This window comes from Dasypus novemcinctus, chromosome 2 (genome assembly GCF_030445035.2).
Source record: "Dasypus novemcinctus isolate mDasNov1 chromosome 2, mDasNov1.1.hap2, whole genome shotgun sequence".
NCBI classification, from domain to species: Eukaryota; Metazoa; Chordata; class Mammalia; order Cingulata; family Dasypodidae; genus Dasypus; species Dasypus novemcinctus.
Window position 1 is genome coordinate 190372341 of NC_080674.1, and position 22810 is coordinate 190395150.

The 22810-nt window shown below is 41.8% G+C and overlaps 1 protein-coding gene and 1 non-coding gene across 2 annotated transcripts in view; one reads left to right on the top strand and one right to left on the bottom strand.

Moving 5' to 3' along the window:
* The window catches only part of RNF130 (ring finger protein 130), a 154643-nt gene that overhangs the window by 119653 nt on the left and 12180 nt on the right, over nt 1-22810 (top strand). The window lies entirely within an intron of this gene.
* On the bottom strand, nt 7687-7793 carry LOC111760449 (U6 spliceosomal RNA). The gene has a single exon (XR_002794129.2). It is a non-coding gene; the product is annotated as a U6 spliceosomal RNA (small nuclear RNA).

Genomic DNA, 22810 nt, shown 5'->3' on the forward strand with positions numbered 1-22810 from the left:
CCACATGTAGCTTGGAAATCACAGCTAAATATCCAAGTTCATAGCTTTCAAATTCTGCCTTCCACCCATCGGAACACAATTTTACCAAGTTCTCCACCACTTTGTGACAAGGATTGCCTTTCTTCCAGTGTCCAATAACACATTCGTCATTTCCTTCTAAGTCCTCATGGGAAGCACCTAAAAAGTCCATATTTCTCCCAACAGTTTCTTCGGGGTGACAGTCTCTTCTAGGTTTTTCCTATCAAGCCCCTCACAATTCGTCCAGTCTCCTACCCATTATTCAATTTCAAAGCCATTTCTACATTTTTGGGTATTTGTCAAAGCTGTGCCCCACTTTCTGTTAATCAAAACAGTTTTAATTTCCTGGCTGTTAAAAGAGAAACAATACAATGGATTAGCTTAAACAATGGGAATTTATTGGGTCAGGTTTTGAGGCTACAAGAAGGCCAAAGGTAGGACATCAGAAAGGTGACACTTTCTCCCTGAAGACTGGCATTCCAGGACTGGCTCCTGGCAATCCTTGGTCCTTGACTTTTCTGTCCCATGACAATGCACATGGCCTATCTTCTCCTTTCTTGCTGGGTTCCATTGACTTCCAGCTACTTGCTGCTCTCCGTGGCTTCTCCTCAGGATCCAGTTGTCTTTGCTTGTAAGAGCTTCAGCCCTGTTGGATCAAAGTCTCATGCTCATTCAGGTTGGGCACGCCTTCACTGGTATCAGCAAAGGTCTTCAATACACATGAGTTCATACCTTTGTGTGCGGGGGGCGGGGGGGAATATGAGTCCATCTCCCACACATACGCAACCTAAAATTAAACATCTTAGCCAGGTTCAGCACACAGTTCAGTGCTAGTAGTGTGCTGCTGTCACCACCATCATTTACCAAAGCTTTTCCATCACTCCAAATAGAAATCTATACCAATTGAACATTAACTCCACATTCCTCATCCCTGACCCTTCCCCTTGTAACTTGTATTCTCACTTCTGAATATGAATTTACATGTGTGAATTATTTCACATAAGTGAAATTTGTCCTTTTGTGTCTGGTTTATTTCATTCAACACTAAGTCTTAGAGGTTCATCCATATTATACCATGGATCTAAACATCATTCTTTTTTTTTTTGGCTAACATTCCATTGTATATCACATTTGGCTTATCCGGTCTTCCATTCATGGACACTTGGGTTAGTTTGCCACCTTTTGGCCTTTGTGAATAATGCTGCCATGAACTTTTCTCTTGCAGTTTTTAGAACTCTCTCCTTGTCCTTGGCATTCAGCAGGTGGACAGCTATGTGGGTGGGTGTGCTTCTCCTCAAGTTCATCCTGTTTGGGGTTCATTGGGATTCTTGAATGTGTATATTCATGCCTTTCATTAAATTTGGGGAGGTTTTCTGCCATTATTTCTTTGAATATTCCTTTGTCCTTTCTCTCCTCCTGGGACCCCCATAATGCATATATTGGTTCACTTGATGGTGTGACACAGGTCTCTTAGGCTCTGTTCACTTTTCTTCATTTTTCTTTCTTCTCCGCAACATATCTTATCTTTGACTTCACTGATTCTTCTGCTGCCTCTAATCTACTCTTGAACCCCTCTAGGAAATGTTTTGTTTCAGTCATTGCAGTCTTCAACTCTGTTCATGTTCCTTTCTATCATATTATTGAGATTCTCATTTTGACTGTATATCATTTACCTATATCCTTTAGTTTTTTCTCTGTGTTTCCCTTTAGCTCTTTGAACATCAGTTTTTTAATGTCTTTGGTATGTTCAAAGTCTGGGTTTTGTCGGTGGTATCTGGATTTTTATCTTGTTACTTTGAATGGACCATCATTTCCTGTGCCTTTGTCTTCTACTCTTTTGTTGCATACTCCTTAAGGGTGTCCCTTATGTTTGTATCTAGCTAGTGCTCGAGCACTAGGATACAACAACAACAACACAACAAACACCTTTCACGGTCTGCAAACTGGCTCTGTATTGACTGGTGCTCTTCTTGAGACATGAGCTTGAGAGATGAACTCTCCTATCAGTGAATTTGAAGATTCGCCCACAGTGCAAGTGGAGGGCCCTCTCTTTTTCTGAGCATTCATCTTGTCCTGGGCATGTACTCATGGCCTTAGGAACTCCCCCATTTACAGGATCAGAATGCCCCCTGCTTCTCTCTGTGAAATAAGCTTTCTGTATCCCAGGTGTTGTATGTCTGAAAACCAGGAATCCTTCATCCTAGGGCTCTTCAATTTGGTTGTTTCTTACCCTGATTTAGCTGTTCACAAGCTGCTTTTATATGCAAGGCAACTTTTGGGACAATGAGCCAGAGACAAGTTTCCTGGTTCAGTCCTTTGGACTCCCACCAGAAAGATTTTTACAGGCATACATACACTTTGATATGCATGTAGGAGTTACTCTGCTCCATCTGGAATAGGACCAGGGACCCACACTGAGGGACAGGTTGGCTCCACACCAAGCTGGAGAGGCTGTTGGGGAGAGGAAATCAAGGGCACCACCTACCGTTTTTAAGCTATATTTTCTTTTTTTTTTTTTAAAGATCTATTTATTTATTTAATTCCCCACCCCCGGTTGTCTGTTCTCTGTGTCTATTTGCTGTGTCTTGTTTCTTTTGTCCGCTTCTGTTGTCGTCAGCGGCACCGGAAGTGTGGGTGGCACCATTCCTGGGCAGGCTGCACTTTCTTTCGCGCTGGGCAGCTCTCCTTACGGGCGTACTCCTTGCACGTAGGGCTCCCCTACGCAGGGGACACCCTTGCGTGGAAGGGCACTCCTTGCACGCATCAGCACTGTGCATGGACCAGCTCCACACGGGTCAAGGAGGCCCGGGGTTTGAACCGCGGACCTCCCATGTGGTAGACGGACGCCCTAACCACTGGGCCAGGTCTGTTTCCCGAAAGCTGTATTTTCTTGATTCAGTGCTTGCCCAGTTATTGCAAACCTTTAACTGTTTTCTGGTGCTCTGAAGAAGACAATTGCCAGTTTTTGCTAGTTGTTCAAAGATTCTGTGTTGGAGTAGAACCCTGGAGTATCTTATACCACTGCTTGAGCCATATCCACTCCTGATTTTTTCATATATGCCTTTTATCTTTTTGAGAAGTTCCCTTCTATTCTTAGTTCATTTAACGTTCTTATCATGAAAGGTTATTGGATTTTTTTCAAATGCTTTTTCTGCCTTAGTCGCGGTGGTCATGTGGTTTATTTCTATCATTTTTTAACATAGTGAATTACATTTATTCTCAACCATCTTTGCATTCCTGGGATAAATCCCACTTGGTCATGATGTATAATCATTTTAATATGCTGCTGAACTTGATTTACTCATACCTCATTGGGAATTTCTGATTCCATATTCATAAAGTGTATTGGTCTATTGTTTTCTTGTGTTTGTCCAGCTTTGGTATCAGGATAATGCAGTTCTCACAGAATTAGTTAGGAAGTGTCCCCTTCTCTTTAATTTTTTGGAAGGGTTTGAGAATGAATTGGTCTTGATGCGTATTTTGTAGAATCAGAATCACTGGTGAATCTATGTAGTCCTGGGCTTTTCTTTGTTGGGAGGTTTTTGATTATCGATTCCATCTCCTTATTTATTATAGGTATTCAGATATTTTATTTCTTCTTAAATCAATTTGATAGCTTGTATGATTCCAAGAATTTTTCATTTGGTTTGATTTTCCAATTTGTTAGCGTATAGTATATAGTTCATAGTGTTCTCTTATAATCCTTTTTATTTCTATAAACTTGATAGTTATGTCACCTCTTTTGTTTCTAGTTATAGTTTTGAGACCTTAGAATAATTTTCAAATTTCTTTTTTTTCTTAGGGTAGCTAAAGTTTTGCCAAATTTGTTGTCAAAGTACCAACATTCGGTTGCATTCCTTTACTCTAGTGCCTTTCTATTCACTATTTTGTTCATTTCTGCTGTGCTCTTTATAAGTTTCTTCCCTCTGCTTGATTTGGATTTAGTTTGCTCTTCTTTTTCCTTTTCTTTAAGGTACGCAATTAAGTTATTGATTTTAAGATCTTTTTTAATATAGTCATTTACAGTTATAGATTTACTTCTGATCACTGCTTTTGTTGCATCCTATAAGTTTTTGGTGTGTTGTGGTTTTGTTTTTATTCGTCTTAAGGTATTTTTTAATTTATCGTCTGAAGTCTTCTTTAACCCATTGATTAAGAGTTTGTTATTTATTTTCCACATGTTTGTGAGTTAGTTCAAATCCATTGTGATTAGAAAAGATACTTCATATGATGTCAGTCTTTTTCAATTTTTTAAGACTTGTTTTGTGGCGTAACATATGCTGTATCCTGGAGAATATTCCATATGCACTTAAAAAGAATGTGTATTCTACTATTGTTGAGTTGAGTGCTGTGTATATGTCTATTAAGACTAATTGGTTTATAGTGTTGCTCAAGTCCTCTGTTTTCTTATTGATCTCTCTGGTTGTTCTGTCCATTATTGAAAGCAGAGTACTGAAGTCTATTATTGTAGAAATATCTGTTTCTTTCTTCAGTTCTGTCGATTTTTGCTTCATGTATTTCGGGACTTTGTTGTTAGGTACATATAAGGTTGAAGAATTTTTTAAAGCTGCACAGGCTGTTCATTACAGCTTTCTGCTTTGAGAATCACTGATCCAGTGGCCCTCCTGATATTATCAGCCAACTCTCAATACTACAGAGTTCAGTTGAGTGTGTTTGGCCTTATCCTCTAGGTGGACTCTGTGGCTCTGACATCTTCCTTTATACCTACAGAATTGTGTTTTTTTTTCCTTGTAGTGTTTTCTTAAATTAATAGCATAGTCCCTCTTCACCTAGTTTTATTCCACTGGGTATCAAGGCAGTTGTTCCTTTCATTGCCTTCTTGTGTGTGGTGAGTTATTTTTCAGGAGATACTGGACTACATCAGGAGGTGTAGGACTGTTTAATTAGTGTGTTACTATTTTTATTAACTTAATGTACTTTTACCCTTTCACATTATATCAACTTATTATTCTAATCAAGGAATAAGACTTTTAAAAAAATAATAAGTGCCATGCATGGCCAAATACAGAACTTTTGTGAGAATTAAGAAATAAAATGAGTGAATTAAGAACTTGAATAGACATTTCTCTAAAGAAGATATGAAAATGGCCAAGAAGCAAGTGAAAAGATGCTCATCATCATTGGTCATCAGGGAAATGCAAATCAAATCCACAATCAAATACTACTACTTCATACCCAGTAGGATGGCTGTAAATAAAAACACAGAAAATAATGATTGTCAAAGGTGTAGAGAAACAGGAACACTTCTATGTTGTTGGGGGCACCCTAGCATGGTGCAGCCACTGTGGAAAGGGGTTTGGCAGAGCCTCAGAAAATTAAAAATAGAATTACCATATGACCTGGTAATCCCACTTCTGGTAGATACCTGAATGAACTCAAACAGAGACACAACAGGTATTTGTCTACCAGTTTTCATAGCAGCATTATTCACAGTTGCCAAAAGGTAGAAACAACCTAAGTGTCCATCATTGGAAGCCTGGATAAACAAAATGTGGTACATACATATAAAGGAATATTCAGCTGTAGAAAGGAATGAAGTTTAGATGCATGCTCCAATATAGATGAACCTTGAAGACATTGAATGAAATAAGCCAGATACAAAAAGGCAAATTTTGTATTATCTTTTTTATATGAAATACCTAGAAGAAGCAAACTTCATAGAGAGAGAAGGTGTTTTATAGGTTACCAGGGGCAGAAGTGGTGGGTGGGTTGGGAAGAGGGAATTACAGCTTAATAAGTAGTTTCTGTTTGAGGCTATGAAAAAGGAGGGGCAATGTGCATTGATAATGGTAGCTCAATACTGTGAATATAATTTACACTACTGAATTGTTCACGTGAATGTGTTTAAAATAGGAAATTCTGTGCTTTAGATCGGTCACTACAATAAAAAGTTAAGAAAAATAAGGGAAGCGGATGTGGCTCAAGCAGCTGGGTGCCTGCCAACACATGGGCAGCCCCAGGTTTGGTTCCTGGTGCCTCCTAAAGAGGACTAGCAAGACAGCACGCTGATGCAGTGAGCTGGCGCAACAAGATGACATAGGGAAGCAGATTTGGCTCCACATGGGAGGTCCACGGTTCAAACCCAGGGCCTCCTGACCCATGTGGTGAGCAGACGCATGTGCAGTGCTTACACAAGGAGTGCCGTGCGGAGGGGAGCCCCACACACAAGAAGCGCGCCCCATAAATAGAGCCGCCCAGCACGAAAAAAGCACAGCCTGCCCAGGTGTGGTGCCGCACACACAGAGAGCTGATGCAGCAAGATGACGCAACGAAAAGAGACACAGATTCCAGGTGCTGCTGACAAGAATCCAAGCACACACACGAGAAGACACAGCGAATGGACACAGAGAGCAGACAATACAGGGCAGGGGGGGAAGGAGAGAGATAAAAAAGTGATAATAAATCTTTTAAAAAAAGAGAGAGAGATGACATAATAAGGAAACACAATGACAGACAAAATGAGCGGGGTGCAGATATAGCTCAAGAGATTGGGCATCTCCCTTCCACATAGGAGGTCCTGGGTTTGGTTCCTGGTGCCTCCTAAAAAAGAAGAGCAAACACAGAGAGCATGCAACAAACAGACACAGAAAGCAGACAGTGAGCACAAACAATGGGAGGCAGGATAAATAAAATCTTTAATAAAATAAAATAAACCTTTCTTTTAAAGAGTGGATTAATAGGGTGGGCTTTCCATATGTCCTAGGGAACGCTGTCATCAACCATTGAAATTGAATCTGCCCTTTATGTGGCTTTGCAATTAACTGCTTCCATTAATGTTTTGTGTTTTAATTCAGCATGGTCTCAGTAACCATGAAAGTGGTATATGTATGGATGCATGGCACTTTAAAAGTGCATAAGCACTTTAAAAGTGTGGTGGACTTTTGTTCCTTAGAGCCAAAGTTATCATTGGCATCAAAGTGCAGTTGTTTACTTTTCATGTCATAGACATGACCCTATCAACAAAGACAGTTTTATGAATAGAAGCAGCATGTGAAGTTGAATGATTTCTTGTTTACTGTTGTAAAAATTACAAAGTGACCAAAAATGTGTCTGAAATAGAGATGATACTTCAGAGTTTTAAACCATTCTGGGACAAACTTTTGTAATGCACGAGGCATAGACGTTTTTTTCTCTTTTTATTACAAACTTCAATGTTTTTCAAGAGTATTTTATTTCAAGGAAGCCTTGGTGTATTTATATTGATAAAAAGTTGGTATTGAGGACTGTGCGTAGCTCAGTGGCTGAGCTCCCGCTTCCCATGTATGGGGTCCTGGCTTCAATGCCCGATACCTCCTTAAAAAAGAAAAGAAAAGAAAAGAAAAAGTGGTGTATTCGTTTCCTAGGGCTGCCACGACAAAGCACCACAAACTGTGGCTTACTACGACAGGGATTTCTTGTCGCATTCCCAGAGGCTGGAAGTCTGAGGTCCCAGCGTTGGAGGGCGTGTTCCTTCTGGGCCTCAGGGAGAGGAGCCTTCCTTGCCTCCTGCCAGCCTCAGCTGGTTGTTGGCAATCCTCAGCCTCCTCGGCCTGTGGCCGCCTCACTCGTCTCTGCCGCCGTGTCCACAGGGCCTCCTCCCTGGTGTCTGGGTCTCTGTCTCTTCTTCTTTTTTTTTTTTTTTTTTTTTTATCTTAATAACGTATTTTATAAAATATGGAACGCTTCACGAATTTGCGTGTCATCCTTGCGCAGGGGCCATGCTAATCTTCTCTGTATCGCTCCAATCCTAGTATATGTGCTGCCGAAGCGAGCACTGTCTCTTCTTCTAAGGACACTTGTCAGCTTGGTCTGGGGCCCATCCTACTCCAGCATGACCTTATCCTAATGTAACTACCTCTACAAGACCCTGTTTCCATTCATGGGCTCTGGGCTTGAACGTATCTTCTGGGTGCGGACACAGTTCAACTCACAGCAGCTGCTGAGAATATGGCTCCAAGAGATTCCAAGAGCAGCTCGCGAAGCCACTCAGTGGCCCAAGGCAGCGGTGGCCCCCAGAGCCTTCTGAGCTGGAACCCCACTTCTCTCTGGCTAACTGGTTGTAACATTAGACTTACTACACGGTTGAGAAAAGATCCCGAACGTTCCTTGGCTTTTTATCCACCAAATAATTTGGTTACACCGAATTCCTTATCAAGAAAGTTTAGGGTTAGAACTTAATAGGAATGAATAAAAGAAAGAAGAAAGAATTCCTCTGAAATAGGAACTACCAATCTAGCTCCTTGCTTTGAAGCTGGCCGAGAGAAAACTGTGGCCGACATCGTGACGAGGGGTCTTACATACGCTGTAATTTTTAATACTTGCAGCATCCCAAGGAGAGAAGGTATAGATAGGTATTTGGGATTTTCACATTTTACAAAGGAAGAAACTGAGGATTAGGAAGGTCAAGTAGCTTGCCCCAAGTCACTCACCAATTATGTGACCAAGTCAGAATTGAGACCAAGGCAGCCTGGTTCCACCCTGTGTCGATCTAAAACCACTGTCCACCCTGCAGCCCCCAAGACAGCCGGACCAGCAATTGCTAAGTTGTGCACAAATCTAACCCTTAAGGAGCTCAGAGGTTCGGGGAGAAGACAGTGAAGGTGAAAAGAGGGATCAGTTCTTGGGCTGAACTGTTCATGTATATGATGCGTGTCATTAAGTTACTTTTTAAATTAATAATCACAATGATAAGAGCTACCATATCGTTCTTACTCTGTGCTAGGGACTCTCCTAAACGTTTCACTTATATTAAGTCATTTAATCCTATCAGTAACCCCATTTTACAGACAGGGAAACTGAGGTTTGGAGAAATTCAGTAATTTGCCAAAGTTGCCCTGCGAGTAAGTAGCTGCGACTGGTTTCCAGTGCTGTCTGGCGCCACCATCTGTTAGCTCGCCACTGAGAGACGGTCACCAGTGGTGCAGGTGCACTAAGCGTGATGGTGGGGGAGGCTGAGAAGCGTGATGAGCTTGGGTTCAGGAGGCAGGAGCAGGCTTGTCAGAGCTGCCACGGGGCCGAACAACAGTGTGTGCCACGGCTCCTGGACTTCCCCGTGGGAGGGCAGCGAGCAGTCTTGTGCATTCTGGAAGGCGTCATTGGATGCAGACTGGCTCCTGAAACCGAAACGACGGTGCCAGTAAAGAAAGCAGGCAGAGGTGTGCTGGTGTAGAAGATTACCACTTAGAAGCTGCCTTGACAGACACGCCTGCAGGCCTGAAACTAGGTGGAAATCATCAGAGCAACGACCGGTGCCTGGCAGAAGATTCTCGAATCCATAGGTGAGGAGACGCTGAGAAGGAATTCACTCAGCACAAGACAGCCTGCAGCCGTACAATACTTTCATCAATGCGCCTTTATGCCCAGCCATGCAAAAACACTTCTTAGGAAAGTACTTTCTTTCCTTGGAGTTTAAAAAGCAGGGACAGCTGAAGGCCCTGAGCCTGAGCCCTGCCTGAGGATGAGGGAAGGACAGAGAAAGGCAGAGCCAGGGCCCAGGGAAGGAAAAGACCCACCCAGGGCAAGGGGCAACGTTCCGTGGCAGCCTCCCCATCAGAATCTGAAGAGGCTTCGGGAAGCCGAGTAAATCTGTAAAAATTATCTGGTTTCTTTGCTCTTTTCCTTAAAGTTCTTCACAGAAGTTCCTTTTGAGAACAATGGCAGTCGGTCTTCCGGAACCCAAGGGCTCTCCCCGCACAGTCAGGGGTTAGCACATCGGCCGCCTTGGGCCTCAAGGCCCGCCTGCCCCTGGGGGCTCATGGCGTGGGGGGGGGAGATGTGGCCCTCAGCCGAGACCCACGCCCTCAGCCCTCAGCCCGAGACCAGGGCTCTCCTCCCGCAGCTCTTTTCCTCACGAAAACACACCACAGACCAGAGCAAGGACAGGCCAGGGACGAAGACGGCGGAGAATCGCTCAGAATCCAAAAGCACCAGTGACTTCTATCTCTTCAGACCCAGAAAAGTGAGTTTCTCACACCAGATTTTTGTCACTGCTTTTTTTTTTGTGTGTGTGTGTGTGTGTGTGTGTGTGTGTGTGTGTCACTGCTTGTAATCGCTGGAGTATCTGGGAATTTCATTCTAGGGGTTTCGGGGTAGTTTTTGAAAACAGAAACGAGTGTAGGCCAAATGAGATTTGGAATCACAAAAACGTGGGTGAGAAGTACAGGGAAACTGAGGCTGGCTGAAGGAACGTCCGGTTCCTGCATTCTTCAGAGCCCTCTCCCGACAGGGCCGATGCTCCTCAGGTGGAGTGCGGCATAGTCACCCCGCTGTCTTTCCTCCGCTCTCCCAACCCCAGTTCCCTTTTTCTCCCCCCCTTCTCTTTTCCTTCTCTCCCTTTCTTCCTCCCTCCCTCCCCCCACCTCTCCCTCCTCTCCCTTCTCTTCTCCCTTCGCTCCCCCCACCTCTCTCTCCTCTCCCTTTTCTTCTCCCTTCGCTCCCCCCATCTCCCTCCCTCCCTCCCCCTACTCCTCGCCCTTCTCTCCCTCCTCCTCCCCCCCGCCCCCCTCCCCCAGCCTCGAGTGTTGACTGGCATAAACGCACATCCTAGCCTCTCGGCTCTACAGGCATTTCAGGCTCCTGAGCTCTAAACTGGGCTTCAGGCTGGAATCCTCTTGATCTGGAAATCCACTTGAGCAACCCAGGATGGATAAAAAAGTAGCAGCAGCAGCACCTAGTGATGAGGTTCCTGTCAATGCTGGACACAGCTAACCTTTGGATGAACAAGTTGTGTGTCCAGTGGCCCTCCAAGTGCTTCACCTAGGCAAGCCTGGCTAAATTCACTTAAACGCACAGGCCAAAGTCTCCTCGGTGCTTTAGAGTGAATTTGATCTACACATTAGACTGTGCAGGGAAGCAGTTCCCAGTGGTTAGGGCGTCCGTCTACCACATGGGAGGTCCATGGTTCAAACCCCGGGCCTCCTTGACCCGTGTGGAGCTGGCCCATGCGCAGTGCTGATGCGCGCAAGGAGTGCCCTGCCACGCAGGGGTATCCCCCGCGTAGGGGAGCCCCACGCGCAAGGAGTGAACCCTGTAAGGAGAGCCGCCCAGCGCCAAAGAAAGTGCAGCCTGCCCAGGAATGGTGCCGCACACATGGAGAGCTGACACAACAAGATGACGCAACGAAAAGAAACACAGATTCTCATGCCGCTGACAACAACAGAAGCAGACAAAGAAGACAACACAGCAAATAGACACAGAGAACAGACAACTGGGGAGGGAGGGGAGAGAAATAAGAAAATTAAATTAAATTTAATTTAATTTAATTTAAAAAAGAATGTGCAGTCAGGTCTCCTGGGTGTTAGTCCTGGCTTTGGCCTTGCCCTTTCCTGTGAGCTTAGTCTCGGCCTCTCCCCACCTGCGTTTTCTCACCAATAGAATGAAAATCAGGAGAGCAGCCACAGAGGGCTCTGAGAATTCAAAAGATGAGGTCCGTGAAAGTGCAAGGCAAATGGTAGTTTTTCAGTAATTTTTTTTTAAACATTTATTTTTTTATTTATTTCTCTCCCCTCCCCACCCAGTTGTCTGCTCCCTGTGTCCATTCCCTGCGTGCTCTTCTGTGACCGCTTCTATCCTTAGCAGCAGCACCGAGAATCTGTGTTTCTTTTTGTTGCGTCATCTTGCGTCGGTAATGTTTCGATTCTTTCCTTCCTTGTATGAAAAGGTGAATCGATCCCTAAAAAATCCTCCCGAGGCTTGATGGAGTGAAAGCCTGTGAGCAGATTTATGCAACCCGGGACACGCCCCACACCGCTGAGCTTTTTCGACTGAGTGAGCCTCCAGCTCTGCCTCTGCCCCAGGGTCATCCAGCACATGCCGCATGCGGAAATAAGCCACGTTCATCGGTCAGGCCTGCCTGGGAGCTCAAGCAGCCTTTTGAAAGAACCTTTGGGAACATACAGTCTGGCCTCCTGTTATGACTCCTGTTTCATATGAGGAAAATTTTGTGGGGAGATTCTGATCATGGATCACGTTCATCACAGGTACAGGAATTGTTAACTCTAAAGCAAGGCGACAAAACAAGCGTTGCCCCTTCTGAGCAAACATAGGCACCTGACCTGGAAACGGGGCCTGCCAATTCAACTAGAAATGACATACAAGAATAAGAGGAAAGAAGATTTGGAAGGGGAATGGGGCTCGTTATACACAGATTCAGGTTCATTGCCATCTCCTCTGTAGCCTCACTCAAGGTGAATTCTTTTTCTTTTTGTTTCCTAAACAAAACCCATTTATTGTCTCACACTTTCTGTGGGTCAAAAGTCTGGGCACAGCTTGGCCCAGGATCTCAGAGTGAATTCTTGATGACAGGATAGAGAACACTTGAGCATTATTTAATTTCTTTAAGAAGAAACAAGGGAAGCGGATTTGCCTCAACTGAAAGAGCGTCTGCCTACCACATGGGAGGTCCAGGGTCAAACCCTGGGCCTCCTGACCTGTGTGGTGAGCTGGCCCATGCGCAGTGCTGATGCGCACAAGGAGTGCCGTGCCACGCAGGGGTGTCCCCCGCATAGGGGAGTCTCACATGCAAGGATTGCACCCCTAAAGTAGAGCCACCCTGCATGAAAAAGATGCAGCCCAGGAGTGGTGCCTCACATACAGAGAGCTGACCAGCAAGATGATGCAACAAAAAGAGACACAGATTCCTGGTGCCGCTGACAAAGAATGCAAGTGGACAAATAAGAACACACAGCGAATGGACACAGAGAGCAGACAATGGAGGGGAAGGAGAAGGGAAGAGAAATAAATAAAAAATAAATCTTAAAAAAAAAAGAAGAAACAAGATAGAGATTTGTAGACTGCAATGTTACATTAATTATAGAAACACTTCCTTCATGAACTTAATTCCTAACCTTTGTCAGATTCTTTAGTTATTTCAGCCAAGCTATTGCAAACAGGGAAATAGCGTGGAGCCCCTGAAGGCTTGCCGCTCCTCTTGTGTAGCAGCACTGTGTAGTAGCATTGTATCTTTGTTGTTACCAGCACAAGGTTGCTACAGTACCTTGGGAAGTTTTTGAATTTTAGTTATATTTTGGTCGACTTAGAAAAAATATACCTTCTCATTTACTGTTGCTATTTCTTCTGTAACATAGGCGTCAGTAGTGTTGCAACTAGGAAATTTAAATTACTGTTAACTATTGCTTGCAATTTGTATCATAGCTACAATCACAGTTACTGACGTATTAAGAGTATAAAACTGAAAAGTAACTTGGCTTTGGATTCAGATTAACCTAAATTCTAATCCTAGCTTTGTGATTGTGAGCAGGGTATTTCATCTCTCTGAGCTTCAGTTTTTCTGGCTATGAAATAAGGATAACATAACTGTCTTGCAGGATTGTTGTGAAAGTATACCTAAATATAAAGTTTTTTTTCCACTTGTTCCCTTTTTCTTATACTGAAAAATCTTTTTTCAATTATTTTTCTGAGTAAATAATGTATGCACATGGTAAAAAATATATATCAAAATAGTACAAAAGGGTGGAAAGTGGAAAGTACATCTCTCAGCCATCTGTAACCTGTGTTTTGTGTGTACACTTCCAGAGAGATTTTTTACATATATAAATATTTTCTTTCATATACCTTTTAAAATCAATTTTATTGAAACATATTCATAAACATACAATCCATCCAATGTACAGTTAATTACAGGTAAATACAGTGCATTTGTCATACACACCTTTTTTTCTTTTTTTTTTAATATTACATTCAAAAAATATGAGGTCCCCATATACCCCCCACTCCCCTCACCCCACTCCTCCACCCATAACAACAATCTCCTCCATCATCATGAGACGTTCATTGCATTTGGTGAATACATCTCTGAACACCACTGCACCTCATGGTCAATGGTCCACATCATAGCCCTCACTCTCCCACATTCCACCTAGTGGGCCATGGGAGGACATACAGTGTCCGGTAACTGTCCCTGCAGCACCACCCAGGACAACTCCAAGTCCCGAAAATGCCCCCACATCTCATCTTTTCCTCCCATTCCCTACCCCCAGCAGCCACCATTTCCACTTTCTCCACACCAATGCCACATTTTCTTCAATTACTAATCACAACAGTTCATGAATAGAATATCAGTAAGTCCATTCTAATCCATACTCTATTCCTCCATCCTGTGGACCTTGGAATGGTTGTGTCCACTCCACATCTATATCAAGAGGGGGCTCAGATTCCACATGGATGCTGGATGCAATCCTGCTTTCAGTTGTAGGCACTCTTGGCTCCCTGGTGTGGTGGTTGACCTTCTTCAACTCCATGTTAGCTGAGTGGGGTAAGTCCAATAAACCAGAGTGTAGGAGCTGAAGTCTGTTGAGGCTCAGGGCCTGGCTATCACATGGTCAATCCAGAGATTCAAGTCCCCTGAGTATATATTAAACCCCAGCACCAACTACAGTTCCGGTAAAAGTAACAGGAGAGGCTTATGAACAAAGATCACATCTGAGTCCAGCTACATCACACAGAAACACAAACTCCAAAGTAGGGCCAACTGACATGGCCCTGAACTCCATCTGCCATGACCATAGAACCTGTGGGTCTCTGTGGCTCTCAGAAGAACCAATACCCGGGGTTGTATCTACTTTATCTGTCTCTGGGACTCTGCTGAGGTGTGCATAAGGGCAACTCCTCTGATAACCTCTCAGCTCTTATTGGAGACTCATAGCCATATAAACTCCTTTGTTCCATTTCCCCCTTTGATTCAGGTCAAAAAGCATTTTTAACTCCTGGTATTATGTGTAGATTGAGATATTCTGCTGGTCCGAGTTGACCCTTTTATTCAAGGTCATTTTCTAGTTACATCATCCAAGTACCAGCTGGTACTTGGTAGTAATCCCTCGGCGCCAGGGAGGCTCATCCCCAGGAGTCATGTCCCATGCTGGGGGGAAGGCAATACATTCACATGCTGAGTTTGGCTTCAAGACTAGCCACATTTGAGCAACATGGAGGCTCTCAGGAAGTAACTCTTATGCACCCTGCAGCTCTAGGCCTTGTTCTTATTGCAGGCCCTCATGCACAGGCTCACAAGCACAGTCATTAGTATCAAGGGCTCATTGTTGGACCTTCATTCTTTTTTGGTCTTTGCCGTTGCACTTGGGGGATTGTTGCTGTTCCTTTAGGGACTGTGATAGAGCTCCCCTGGCTAGGAACTCAACACTCCCTCAGTTGTTGTTTTTAATTGTATCCACTATGAAAATATTCATACATTTTTATGTACTCTGGACATGTGCCCTGTAGAACTCCCTGCCAACCATGTGTCCTCTGTCAATAACATCCCACACCAGTATTCCTCCCCTGCCATTGTTGAACCTCTCTGTGATCCAAAACTTCTTGAAAAGTGAAGTCCAATATATTGCCAGGTTCCATTAATAGTAAAATGGAATATAGCAATGAGTTTAAAGGTTAGATATAGAATACATATTAATTCCGAAAAATTAAGGTAAAAATAAATTGGGGTATCAAAACATTTTTAAATGCAAAAGCTTTGTTTTTGATGTTTTGTGTTCCATCACTGCAATAAGTGTTGCCCTGTATGCAAATTGGCAAGGCAACTTCTTCCGTCTTTTCCTCAGTGTCTACGTCCTACCTTTTTCTTTTCTTTTTTCTCATTACTAAGCTTATCTTCACAAAAGTTTTAGATCACAGTAATTCATATATACAATATACAGTACTCTGACATATCCAACATAAAACCTTTTCCCTTCCACAGCAATAATCTTTTTACATATTCATACTATATTTACTGAAACTGATGTACAGATATTGAGACAATAGCTTTCAAACAAGGTAACATTTGTGTTTACGTTTGTGGTTTATATTTTATACTATACAATTTTCTAAATTTTTAGTTATCTTATGTTTTACATTATGATTTACATTTTAGCCTATCAGCCCCTATATATTTTTGGTGTAAGTTTACATGTTTTGTATCTATCCTTGCGTACTCTTGTGGAACACTTCTATTGCCCACACAGCTACATTAGTTCCATCTATTCAATATCTCTTTCCCCCTCCCCTTAGGACCCACAGTGACAATCAATCTTCATTGCTGGAAGAGCCATGTTCAGAGATACTTGCAACAGTGTTGAGGGCTTGACATGCTCAACTGCCCTAATGCACTGGGAGCCACCATTTCTCTTGAGAGATACAATTCCCTCTATTTGAGGGCATCAGTCCTCCCCAAGATGTGGGTATACCTCTACTCTCATTATATGGGTCTCTATCCAATGATATAACCCACTATGGCAAAATGAGCATTCACATATTCCCTAGGAGCCTGTCCTGCATCAGATTATCACCTTTAAGCATCTTATACAGGTAACCTTCCTTATTATATTTTTGAAAAAATTTTCTCAGCATTATACTCTCAACCAAATACCTGACAATCTCCTATGTTCATAGGTTGACCCACCCTCCCCCCAATTTCTTGGGCAATATTACCCATCTGCCCATCCTTAGCCCCCCTCAAGCCCACGAAGCCCCACCCAAAGGTAACCCTATGCCCCCATTTTATCCCTTCCTTGTACAAATACTTACCTCCAGCTTATCATAGATTTCACCCACATAGGTGTCAGCTTATATCCTTCCTCTACTCCCCAGTTTCCTTTAAGTCTATCATCCAGTCTCTAGCTCTCTGAGGCAGCTTGGTTTACTTATTTCATATCATTGAGGTCATGTAGTATTTGTCCTTCAGTGCCTGGGTTGCTTCACTCAACATAAGGTTCTCAAGATTCATCCATGTTATCACATGTGTTTGTAGTGTGTTTGTTCTTACAGCCGAGTAGTATTCCATTGTATGTATTTACCACATTTTATTGATCCACTCATCTGTTGATGGGCATTTGGGTTGATTCCAACTTTTGGCAATAGTGAACAATGCTGCTATGGACATTGGTGTGCCTATATCGGTTTGTGTCCTTGTTTTCGGTTCTGCTGGGTATATACCCAGAAGTGGAATTGCTGGGTCATATGGCAAATCTATGGTTAGTTTTTTGAGAAACCGCCAAACTGTCCTCCAGAATGGTTGGATCCTTCTGCATTCCCACCAGCAGTGGATGAGTATGCCCATTCCTCCACATCCACTCCAGCATTTGTAGTCTTCTGTTTTTTTCATAGCTGCCAATCTTATGGGAGTAAGATGGTATCTCATTGTAGTTTTGATTTGCATTTCCCTGATACTTAGAGATTTGGAGCATTTTTTTTCATGTGCTTTTTAGCCATTTGTATGCTTCTTTGGAGAAGTGTCTGTTTAAATCTTTTTCCCATTTTTTAAATGGGTTGTTTGTCTTTTTATTTTCAAGATATAGGAATTCTTTATATATGCAGGTTATAAGTCTCCTATCCGATATATGTTTACCAAATATTTTCTCCCGTTGTGTAGGCTCTCTTTTCACTTTCTTGACAAACTCCTTTGAGGTGCAGAAGGCTTTAATTTTGAGGAGGTCCCATTTATCTATTTGTTCTTTTGCTGCTCGTGCTTTGGGTGTGAAGTTCATGAAGCCATTTCCTATTACAAGGTCTTGTATATGCTTCCCTACACAGCTTTCCAAAGTCTTTATGGTCTTGGCTCTTATATTTAGGTCTTTGATCCATCTTGAGTTGATTTTTGTATAAGGTGTGAGATGGTAATCCTCTTTCATTCTTTTACATATGGATATCCAGTTCTCCAGGCACCATTTGTTGAATAGGCCATTCTCTTCCAGTTGAGAGGGTTTGGTGGCTTTATCGAATATTATATGACTATACATATGAAGATGTATATCAGAACTCTCAATTCGGCTCCATTGGTCTGTGTGTCTCTCCTTGTGCCAATACCATGCTGTTTTCACTACTGTAGCTTTGTTGTATGTTTTCAAGTCAGGTAGTGTGATTCCTCCAATTTCGTTTTTCTTTTTCAATATATCTTTAGCTATTCGGGGCCTCTTTCCTTTCCAAATAAATTTCATAGCTAGTTTTTCTAGTTCCTTAAAGAATGTGTGTTGACTTTTATTGGGATTGCATTGAATGTGTAGATCAGTTTTCGTAGGATAGACATCTTAATAATATTTAGTCTTCCCTATCCATGAACAGGGAATATTCTTCCATTTATTTAGGTCTTCTTTGATTTCCTTGAACAGTCTTGTGTAGTTCTCTGTGTATAAGTTTTTTAAATCTTTAGTTAAATGTATTCCTAGGTATTTGATTTTTTTATTTAATATTGTAAATAGTATTTGTTTCTTGATTTCCTCCTGAGCTTGCTCATTATTGGTGTACAGAAATGCACAGATTTTTGCGCATTGATCTTATAACCTGCGACTTTACTAAACTCATTTATGAGTTCTAGAAGCTTTGTTGTAGACCTCTCAGGGTTTTCTATGTATAGGATCATATACACACCTTTTTAAGACAGTTATTACCATAATATACACATTGTCCTTCCCCAACAAAATCTCTCTTGTACATAGTTTTAAAATAATTTATCTATCAGTCAGTGATCTATTAGTTTTCCTTTAGCCCAAAGGGGAGAAAAAGATTTTTGAAACTCTTCCACCAAACAAAAGAATCCCAACATTTTATCCACAGAAGAGAGTTGCAGATGACTGTTGGAATATGGTTGCCAGTGGCAACAAATCAGCATAGGGCTTTTTAAAAATAACATCCCCAAAGAAAACATCATGCCTTTGAAGTCTGGCAGTCTCAGAAAGAGATTTCACAAATAGCATCACAAACCCTCGAATGACTGCATTTGTAAACATAGCACTTGTATGAATGTTTCCCATCTTCCCCTTCACCTTACAGGTTTCTCCTAATGGCTTTATTGTACAGAATTCTGTTTCCAATTTGCATCTGCATCAACAGTTCCCTTAACTGCATAAAAATTCCTTCTTACTAAAGCGTGCAGCTTCGAGGTTTCCACAAGATTCCCTTTGCTATTCAGAACTGACTCAGAAAACAAGTGGGTGACAAAATTTGAGGCTGGTGACAAAATTTGAGGCTAAGAAGATAGAACGTAATAGGTTTTCAAGAAAAGAATATATGATCTGTAATATTTTTCTTTCCCAATATTTGGATATTTTTCCATATCAGTGTATACAGATCTGTCTGCCTCATTCTCTTTATTTTTTTTAATCATTTTTATTTTTAAAGCTTCATTATTTTTTTTTTTTAAGTTTTGTTTTGTTTTAAGATTTTTTTCTTTATTTATTTCTCTCCCCTTACCCCCCACCCCGGTTGTCTGTTCTCTGTGTCTATTTGCTGCGTCTTCTTTGTCCGCTTCTGTTGTTGTCAGTGGCATGGGAATCTGTGTTTCTTTTTTGTTGTTGTTGTTGTTGTGTCACCTTGTTGTGTCAGCTCTCCGTGTGTGCGGTGCCATTCCTGGGCAGGCTGCACTTTGTTTCGCGGTGGGCGGCTCTCCTTAGGGGGCGCACTCCTTGTGCGTGGGGATCCCCTATGCGGGGGACACCCCTGCGTGGCACGGCACTCCTTGCGTGCATCAGCACTGCACATGGGCCAGCTCCACACGGGTCAAGGAGGCCCGGGGTTTGAACCGCGGACCTCCCATGTGGTAGACAGACGCCCTAACCACCAGGCCAAGTCCGCTTCCCTTCATTATTTTTAAAGATGCTTTAGATTACGTAAATGTTACGTAAATGTTACATAGAAAATATAAGGGATTCCCATATGCCACACTCCCCCACCCACACACTTCCTTTAATATTGACAAATGCAATATATATTGAATCAGCTCTCAATTGATAGGCATTTCAGTTATTTTAAATCTTTATAATCTTTTTGAAGGCTTGTATAATAACTACTAAAACCTGTGATACACAGAAATAGTATGTGGTGGTTCATTTCTGGCTTTTTCATTGTTTCTTAGTGCCAAAGTCCTCCTTATTTTACACTGAGGGAGGTCAAGGGATAAACTATTGGGGACAAATTAATGATCTCTAACTGAGGTAATATGCATCCTAATCACCTCTCTTTTATGGTGTACCTCTAGCCATGATAGGAAGATACCGAAATAAAATGCATGTTGTGCCCATGAGGAGTTTGGAATCTAAATGGGGAGGAAAGACATAAAACAGTTAGCAAATCAGAACCCACACACAATTAGATGCATTTTGTGAAGAACGTGAAATCTTCTACTCTATTTTTTGTGGAGTTTTGTTTTGTTTTGTTTGTATATTTTTACATTCATCAAGTCCAGTGTTCTTAAGTCTAGAAGGGACTTTAAGCCATACCAGTGGAACTCTAAGTCATTTATAATAAGTTGATCAGGTTGCTGCAATTAAGATTAGTGTGGTATTTATGCAAGAAATGGACAAATTCAGTGGAACAGAATAGAGTCCCAAAACAACCACTCATTTATGGACACTTGATTTCTACCAAAGGTAGCATGTGTAGCAGGAGAATTAAGGATGTTCTTTTCAATAAATGGTGTCAGGTCAATGGATTATCCATAAATAAAAAAGTGAATCTTGATTTCTACATACTTCATACCATACTAAAATAATAATTTGAAAAGGATAATAGAACTAAATGTGAAGCAGTAAAGCTTCTAAAAGATAACACAAAATATCTTCAAAACCTTTGGATAGGCAAAGGTTTCTTAAACAAGACACAAAAAGCTCTAACCATAAAATAAAGATTAATAAATTGTTCTACATTAATATTAGGAAATTTTGTTCGTTAAAATATGCTATTTATGAAGAAGATGATACTTGCAATACTTAAAACTGACAAAAGACTCATATTCAAAATAGAACACTCCTTTAATTCCAGAAGAAAAAGACTGACAACCTGATGGGGAAAGGAGCAAAATAAATAAAAGGGCGTTCCAGGATGAATAGGTTGTCCAAAGAGCCTAAGAACTTTTGAAAAAGTTTCCAGTTTTTTTAGGCACCAGGGAATTGTAAATTAAAACCACAATGAAATGTAGTACCATTTTACAACCAGCAGAAACGGTAAAATGAAAAAGGCAGAAAATATCAAGTATTGGTGCAAATATAAAGAAACAGGAGTTCTCATATAATGGTGGGAATATAAATTGACAGACCCACAATGGAAAATTGCAAGGCTCTGCTAAAACTGGACATACACATGCCCTAAGACGCAGCAATTCCACTCCTCAGCATAAACCAAGAAAATTGCACATGTGTTCAAAAGGCATGCATAAGACTGTTCTGAACAGCTGTAGTCATCAAGGCCACAAAATGGAAGCAACCCACGTATCCACCAACAGAAGATTATATAAATAAATTGTGGGTGATCATACAATGGAATACCATGCAGCAATGACAATGAGTGGATCAATCCATTAAAAATCAGTCATGTGTCTATATACCATTTCCTTGTGGAAATTCCTCGATCTATATACTTATGATTTAGGCACACTTCTGTTTATAGGTCATACCTCAGTTAAGTTCATTTAACAAATTATGTAACTAATAATAAAAAATTATCAGTTGATCTGTAAATAGGGTATGTTTCCAAGTTTCAAAAAAATGTTGTGCTCCCTTTCCCCTGGCAAAACCAGCATGATTATGCCTTTTTCTGAAATTCATCTACTTGTGTGTTCCTCTTTGGTGTTACATTTTTCTCAAGTGGACTGGTGTCAGCTGATCAGGATACTAACTCAAAAATTAAATGATTTCCACTTCTGATGGTATTAGTTCTTCTTCAGTATGAATACTCCTCATCTTTAGCTCTGTAGCCTGGTTGGATTATGCCATTTAATGTGAGGGCTGAGACTCGTTCTCAGAGATCAAATATCCCATATTCTACTCGGGCCTTTATTCTCAGAGGGCTACTTTGTGTAGATAGCAAGTTTTTTTTCATCCAAGTTTTTTTTTTTTAATCTTTTTTCTTTTTTCTTTTTAATTATTATTTTTAAGGAAGCTTTAGATTATGTAAATGTTACATCAAAAATATAGGGGATTCCCATATACCTCATCCCCTCCCCCTCCCATACTTTTCCCCATTAACGTCTTTCGTTAGTGTTACGATTGATGAACACTATTGAAGCATTGCTACTAACCTTGGTCTATAGTTTACATTATGGTTTACGCTTTGCTTTGCACAATTTTATAGGTTTAGACAAAATATATAATGGCCTGTATCCATCATGGCAGTGTCATGCAGAACAATTTCAATGTCCCAGAAATGCCCCATGTTTCACCTATTTTTCCCTCTCCCTCCCCTCAGCACCTCTGGTGACCACTGCTTTTACATCAGTGTTACAAGTCCTTCTATTACTAGGATAATAGTAAGTCTACTTTAATCCACAGTTACACTCCTCCCTTAGGTTTGTTCATTCCTCGATCTTGAGGATTTGGGCATGATGAGGCCCGCTCTCCTCCCTGTTGAGAGGGCTTGGATCCCATGGGGCAGGTGGGTGGAACTGGCTTGCTTGCAGTTGTAGATGCTCTCTCTTTTTCAGGATGGGTGTTGTCCATCATCGTACTTTTGTTAGTTGTCCTGGGTGAGTCTGATGAATTGGAGGGTAGGTGTTGGCTGCAACTCTGCTGAGATTCAGGACTAAACTGGCATATGAATAGACTGAAGATACAAGTCTCTGGGACACATATTTAATGGGTATAGTTAAATTATAGATTCAAATAAGAGGCGTAAGAACCGTGTGTAGGAAAAGTATAAATGAGTCCAACTCTGACACGTTGGGGGGATTGGTTATCCTATATTCCAAGGTAAGGCCCACTGACAGGATGCCGAATTCCTGGGGTTGTCTGCCCTGCCTCTAGTGTCCAGATGTCTCTAGAGCCCTCAGGAGCCCCCCTGCTTGAGGTACTGATTTCTT